Source organism: Nanorana parkeri, unplaced genomic scaffold (genome assembly GCF_000935625.1).
Source record: "Nanorana parkeri isolate BGI_ZX_2015 unplaced genomic scaffold, ASM93562v1 scaffold478, whole genome shotgun sequence".
NCBI lineage: Eukaryota > Metazoa > Chordata > Amphibia > Anura > Dicroglossidae > Nanorana > Nanorana parkeri.
Window position 1 is genome coordinate 399872 of NW_017306746.1, and position 7567 is coordinate 407438.

The 7567-nt window shown below is 46.8% G+C and overlaps 1 protein-coding gene across 1 annotated transcript in view; it reads left to right on the top strand.

Annotated features, from left to right (window-relative positions):
• Positions 1-2594: 2594 nt before the first annotated feature.
• The window catches only part of RAB5B (RAB5B, member RAS oncogene family), a 35817-nt gene continuing 30844 nt past the window's right edge, over positions 2595-7567 (top strand). Inside the window, exon 1 of the mRNA XM_018560810.1 lies at positions 2595-2745. The gene's annotated coding sequence lies outside the window, so the exon portion shown is untranslated. The remainder of the gene's footprint in view (positions 2746-7567) is intronic.

Below are 7567 nucleotides of genomic sequence, written 5' to 3' on the forward strand. Positions count from 1 at the left end.
TTTTTTAAAACGTAAAAAGCATTTAAAAATATAAGCAGCAATTTTGTTTTCCAAGTAATGCTATGTGAAGGAGAACATGTAACAAATATAACGTGGGTGTTTGGCTCCAAAGTGGACTAAATTAAAAATAAGGAAACGTCTTTGATTTGTGGAAGTTTTTGTAAGGAGTGCCTACACCCCAAAACAAAAATGTAATCTATTGCAGCTTACCAATGTTTTCTTGGTTACCATTAGTTTTCTTGTTAGGCTTTTTTTCCCCTTTATTGTCACTGGTGATCCGGCCAGTAACACACTTCCTGTATTAGGATGAGCAATGAAGACTCCCCCCCCACCCCTCCTTAGATGGCAGCATTGTCACCCAGTGGGGAGTGTAGTGTTGGATGTATTAGCAGGTTTACATGGACTTGACTAACAAGTTGAGTCCAAACTCCAGCTAATGCTTTTTGAACAGGTACAGGAACAGTTTATTTGCGATAAAGGTTTTACATAAAGGAATAAAAAGCTGATCATTGTAATCACATATATTATACTGTATAGAACATGATTTACAGACCTTAGACCAATGCAGTGGAGAGAGGCTGGAAGGACCGGTCTAAGAACAAACCGACTCTACGGTTCAGGTGAGTATAACTTTTTTTTTATATATATATATTTCTCTGCGTTCATTGAAAGACGCAGCTGAATCTTCATTTTTGTTGCCTAGCGTCCTACTCCTGCAGGTGGCGGTATAACCCTTCCAGTAAAAGGAAGATTCAGCTGTGCCTTTTAATGAACAGAAAATACTTTTTTTTTCCCTGGACTTCTTCTGTAAGCATTTAGATCAGAAAAGTCCATAAATTTCATACTTGCTTGTTGTGACTCAGTATCAAAGCCTGAGGGTCAGCATGACAGCCAGGCAACTAGCATTCTCTGAAGAAGATAGCAATGTTAGCCTCCATGTTTCTCACCATTCTGAGTTCATGGGAAACACCTACTGACAGAAACAGAAGCTGCCCTTGCTGACTTCCTTCTGGCTGTAATACTGTAAGACAGGGGTAGACAATCTTGGAGCTCCAGCTGTTGTGGAACTATAAGTCCCATGATGCATCGCAAGACCCTGATAGCCATAGTCAGGACTACCGGAGACAGAGGCATGATGATTATTGATTATACGTGCGCCCGCTAGTGTGCGTTGTGTAAGGGGAGGTGTTGTTACAATGCATTGCACCATTTTCTTTTATTTAAAGTGACATTAAGGGCAAAATCCCCTCCCCCACACAGTGCTAATGTAAGGACTTACCTTAAATGATGCCTCTTAACCCGATCATCATCTTCTTTCCAGTAGTTTTAAGCTGTCCCTCCAGTGCTGGAGCGGGTCTCCGATCCAGCGCTGACTCCTCTGATGTCCCACGGAGTCTGTGCGGGTGCACGCTGCTCCATAGACTTACCTTGTGTCTCTCGTTCTCTCCCGGTCAAACATCTGATCTGCGCATGCGCCCGCCCCAAGATCCTTTGCGGACGCCAGAGAAATTTTCAGATGTTTGGATGGGAGCACGCGGCGGAGACAGAGTTATTAGCCCTTTGAAAAAGTATTTTTTTAAAATTGTTTTGCATATATCTACTGCTTGCTAGCTGTAGATATATGCAAAAACATGCGAGGGTTTAATAACCCTTTAACTTGTCACACAATGACATGTCATTCACTTCTGTGCACTGCAGCATGTTGTGATGTGGTGCTGTGTGTCACAACGTGCTGTGTACACAAATGCAACCTGCAGCGCATTAATGTTAACTGAATATATAGGGCTTAGAGCAGTGGTTCTCAACCTTTCTAGGGCCGGGACCCTTTGGTAACATTTGCCAAGTTGTGGTGACCCCCAAAGGTAAAATTTAGGGATGACGCGGCTGCTGCAGCGACATCTGGAGGCGTGGCAGGAGAACTGACACTGCTGCGCTAGGAGAAAGCTGAGGAGGACTCTCACCTTGCACAGCGATCCACAGGTTGAGAACCACTGCTATAGGCAAAGACAGGACCGGGCTCTGCAGCTGGAACTAGAAGAATTGGATTTAAAGTGTGTGGCTATATAATGTACTCCCTATCAGTGACAGTACTCCGCAGTACTGTCACTGATAGTGATGGGCTCGGGCGTGTTCGCAGCTCCACGTGCCGAGCCCGCCAGGAAGCTGACAGCACGCAGTGCCAATCACAGGCACTGAGACATTTCCCGATCTCTGCAGCTGCGAACCGGGAACATGGAATGCATAGCTAGAGGTGTGTTTTACATATTTTTTGGCTTGAATACATACATATTGCACCCGCCCTCTGCTGCTGTCAATCACTAGAAGGGGACCTGATGGAATAAATTGCCTCTTCTATGTGCCCTGGAGCCAAAGCATATGTGAATGGGCCCCAAGCCTAGATCAGTATTCGAGTAACAGTCTGGCCAGCCGTCATATTTAGAAGAAGTTGAAGGCAGCACAGTGCCAACCCTCCATGTTTAGAATTAAAAGTCCCCTTCCCCATACTGGCCGGAGACGTAACTCTGGTCATGTGATTCAGCCAGCGTCTCCGTTCAAACCTCCCGCCCTGTCGCTGTGCCCTACCCAGCCCTGCAGTCACGTGACAGAGCGGCGTCACTCCGAGCCCAGTCACATGATTGTGATGTCAGCAAAGGTCCTTTAGGCCCCCGGAATCCAGCGTCCACCGTCCGGCCAGGCGGAGTGGGAGCGGACAGAGTGCGGGGAGACGACGGCTTCCGTTAGCAGGTAATTTCCGCCGGATGAAGAGTGTCTGCAGTCTCCCTTCGCCGCTGACCGTGCTTGTGGGAGGCCTCTGTTTTTTTGCCGGTGTCACCACCGTAAATCTGACGGTGCACAACAACTGTGTGTGACCTGTGCCCAGCCTGTACACCCTCCACGGCCAGCAGAGACCACACACAGTCCCTGACAGCGTCCTTGTCCGTGCGTCATGCCGGGTGAGAACACATTCTCAGCTGAGGCCTGTGGGGATGACGCCTGTGTTCTTCCATTGTCACAGCTGAGTCTCTGCTGTCCTGTACATCCATCACCTGGAGTCTGTCATCATTGTTTACCTGTCAGATCTCCAGAGTCATCACACAGGACTAGGCTGCCATAGGCGGGTCTCTTTGTGTGGATCAGAATACTGAGGCTCAGGTTTAGCTGATGGGAAGTTCATGTTGTCTTGCTTCCTAGATGTTCGTACAATGCTACCATCACTTCTGCGTGTTACATCATAGTAGAGCTATGTGTCGGTGTCATCACTGTTTCCCCTGATAATGGGGACCCTGCGTGGCCCTAAACCGTCGTGTTATGTGATACTGAGCATGCGTCAATAAAGGTGTATTCATCAGCATATTGGAGTGCCAGTGACCCCTTCTTTTCTGACATCGAGCGGCGCCATCCGTTTGGCACTGCTGCACCCACCTGTTTCACAGGGACTTACCGGTCAGGAGTGTGATGGGACTTGGACATCAATCGAATATACACGAGACTTCAGGTTGTCAAATCTCCCCTGTGTTAAAACCATTCTGTTTTTGTGCATCGCATCCTTGTGTGTGCGTTCAATATCTGACATATGACGTGGCCCTTCATACTAGGGATGCACCGGAATTTCGGCCCCCAAAACATTTCGATCAAAAATGGTACTTTGGACAAAATGCAGAAAGTACTATGACGGCCGTAAATTCAGCGCATCCCTAACTTCTTTCCTCCCCACTGGGTGCCAATCAGTGTCCCCTCCGATGCCAGCGGGGATCTGAGGGGACACAGACCAGCGCCCAGCAGGGAGGAGAGAAAATGTTAAGCCTGTGACACACTGCATGCAAAGCTGTGTGGAGCAAAGCAACGTTCATACGCAGTGTGTGAGAGCTTGAGTAGCTGAGTGCGCCCGGATTGAAATACTTCATCTACAGCTAATTGGCGCTCGCACAACTCAATGGACTTTGCATCCTGATGCGTGGGTTTATACATGCGAGTCGATTGGCTGAAGATTACATTTTTTCAAGTCATTTTGCAATCTGACGCGCCAGAGAGAAAATTGCAAGGCACACTGCTCGCGAAGGTCTGAATGCTGCCGCTTCCCTTTGCTTTGCATGCGGTGTGTCCCGGGCTTCAGAATGCAGGGGCGGGGAGGAGTGAGCTGTCAGCAGTGTGACAGGAGGCTGAGCTCTCCTCCCACACCACCCAGCTCAGTCTCCTGTGACAGGCGGAGGAGTCAGAATGGAGAGCAGAGTACAAGCAGAGTGTTTGTAAAAAACTGAGGACATAGTATGCTATATACAGTTGGGCAAAAAAGTATTTAGTCAGCCACCAATTGTGCAACCTCAGTTATGAATGGACAGGTGCTTCACGTCCTGTTCAGTCATGATTGTGGACATACTACTGTGTTTTCCCGAAAATAAGACCTACCCTGAAAATAAGACCTAGTACTATTCTTGGGAATTGCTAAAATATAAGACCTACCCCAAAAATAAGACCTAGTTGTGACCATTCCCTGGGCCGGTGGTGGCATAAGGGGGAACTTTGAAGAGCTGTGGGAGAGAATCAGCGGTGCCAACAAAGCCAGAGGGAGCAGAGCCAAATGCACTCTGCCTGTAAGGAATCGATAGTGAAAGTGCGCTTCGCTCATTCTGGCCAGTGATTGGTTAGCAAATTGTACTTGGAAAGGTACGGCACCCCTGATTGCCCTGATCACCATATTTTTGTACATGAATACATGTAGACTTTTCTACGTGAATAAGTGTGGATTGTTGTACATTAAAAAAGAAAATAAGACCTGCCCCGAAAATAAGACCTAGTGTGTTTTTTTTCAGCCAAGAAAAATATAAGACAGTGTCTTATTTTCGGGGAAACCCGGTATCTCCACAGTTTATGAACAGACAGGAATACTCCAGTATAGAGGCTTGCTGTTCATTCATAACGGGCTGCAGAATAAGAGATTTAGGACTAATTTTCTATTTTAAAAGGGAAATATCAAGTGTCTGTTTCCCCAGAGCCCCCAACAGTAATGTAAAAATAATTAAAACAAATTTGAAAGAGGTTGGGGGAACAAAAACTTTATTTTCGGTTTCCGCCTCACAAATTGTTTATTTTCAGTTTTGGTCTAAAAATTCCATTTTGGTGCATCTCTACTTAATACTACATTTCCCAGTGACTATTGCGCACTGTCATCTCTGCATAGAAAACCTACAAATGAGGGTGTTGGGTTGGTCAGTCGTGTGCTAGCACTGTGAATTGTAGTTTCCAGTGGGGGATGATCACACCAGGTGACAACCATGTGCTTATTAAAGGGCTGGTGTCACAGAGCACAGGAATTGTGGATGGCCCTGGCTCGGTACTAATTTAAGCTGAGCAGTCGTCTACATCCACCATAAGGACAAGGGAGGACAGCAAAGACTGCAAGGTAGACAACACGTTACAAGGATATAAAAAAAGTAGCCTTTACATAGTTTATATCCAGAGCAATCGTGTAGGTGGTGGAGTGGGGGGTCCTAGGGGGACAGTTTTTGCATGCAGCCTACCCTAGGTAATGCCTCTGTGTGATTATGAGCCTCCATGGTTAATAAGAACTGTAATCCGGTGAATCAAAGGGGCTGGGGCAGTTAGGCTGGTGGAGAAAGGGCTGGACCAGGGGTGGGCACACTCCGGCCCTCAGGCTGTGGTGATGCTACAAATCCCATGAGGCATTGCAAGATCCTGACAGCCACAGGCATAACTCCCAAAAGGCAGGTGCATGATGGGCTTTGTAGTTTCACCACAGCTGGAAGACCAGAGTTTGCCCACCCCCGGGCTAGATAATGCTTGTCATCCTCCAGCCCAAGAAAAGTGGTGGCTCTCTTCGGCTGACAATTTTCCACCCGGATCCTTCATATTTCCAGTTGGAGCATGTCAACAAAGAGCTGTCAAACTTTCATAGCAGAAGTGACACCCTCAGAGATAGAGAATAGAATTAATGGGGCAAATGGCTATCCCAGACTAGGAAGGCTGCTCTTCTGCAGGAGGTAAAGTGTAAGTAAAGGGAAAACTATTTTTCCTCCCTCTAGATTTGAATACAGTATTGGTGAGGAATTACAACCCCTGTCAGGTCTTTATTGCTGTCTTTGCCAGGGGCGGGCACAGCTGGCTCTGCCTCTACATGGGCAGAGTCCCCTGTCAATCATCAAGCACGGTGGATCTCCACAGTGTTGTCGGGGTCTGTCCCGGCTGCGGCTCTCTCCCCGCATATAGCAGGCAATAGCATTAGTATATGTCCTCCCTTGACCCTAAAGAGAAATGTGGGGGGAAAAAGGTTACTCCATAGTTCTCTTTGAAGGCAGAAAGACCCATGACAGCCTCAGTATAAGCCTGGCAAAGCATCACAAAGGAAGACGCCCAGCGTTTGGTGATCTCCGCGCATTCCAGACTTCAAGCAGTCATTGCCTGCAAAGAATTCTCGACAAAGAATAAAAAATTAACATTTTCTTTATGATTGTGTTAAGTTGTCCAATTACATTTGAGCCCCTGAAATAAGGGGACTGTGTATGAAAATGGTTGCAATTCCTAAACATTTAATTCAATTAAAGTAAAAGTCTGCATTTCAATTGCATCTCGGTTTGTTCCATTGTGGTGGCGTAAGAGCCAGAATTATTTCCAGACCTAACTGTAAGAGGTTCAGCTACACATTCAGCTGTTTGACGTTGCCCTTTTTTGATTCTGTTTTGGGCAGAGTATTTTCTGGGTAGTCTGTGTGTAAATGACATGCACAGTGTTGTTGGCGCACTCCTATGTACATTCCGTGCTAGGAAGTTCTCTTGATGACTCTCTCCTATACTCCTTTCTGTTTATGTTAAAGGATTACTCTGTGAATTCACTGTGAGATCACTGCCTTATAGGAGCGGGAGGGCGTGTCACCCCAGCTCCCCCGAGTACCCCCCCAGTAACGGCGCCGCTGTTGTCACTGCCGTTGCCGGTTCCGAGATCCGCTGTGTCCAGGATGGCCAGGACCGGCACGGCTGCGCTGTGACAGGAGATCAAAGGGAGTTCAGTATACAAACTCCCTCTGATCTCCTCTTCAGTCCCGAATGCAGGAAGTGATGTATATTACATCACTTCCTGCATTCAGTGTCACTCTCCAGCTTCAGAAGCTTGGGAGAAGCTGGTGCAGCAGATCTGTGCTTCATCAGCTTCTCTGGGGGTCCCTAGGTGACATTAGGGGTCTTGGAGACCCCTGATGTCTCCATAAAGAGGACCTGTCATGTAAATTGGCTATCACATAGGCGGCTTCTTAGCCCCCTCATGTGATAGCAATAAATTTAAGCGTAAAAAAAAAGTAATTAAAAAAAACACACTTTTTTTTTTTTAAAGTCCCCCCACATACACACGCAAACATGCGTCGGGTGCGCCTACGTGTGAAAACGCCTATTGTGCCGCACATGTTACATATCGCCGCAAATGTTATTTTAGGGCCATCAATCACTGATAACACTAAACTGATGAGCAGTAAAAGCGTTTAAAGTGTCGCCTATGGCCAATTTTCTGTGTGGTCGTTTTTTGCGAATTTTTTTTTTTTTTTTTTTTTTCTGGGCTGTTG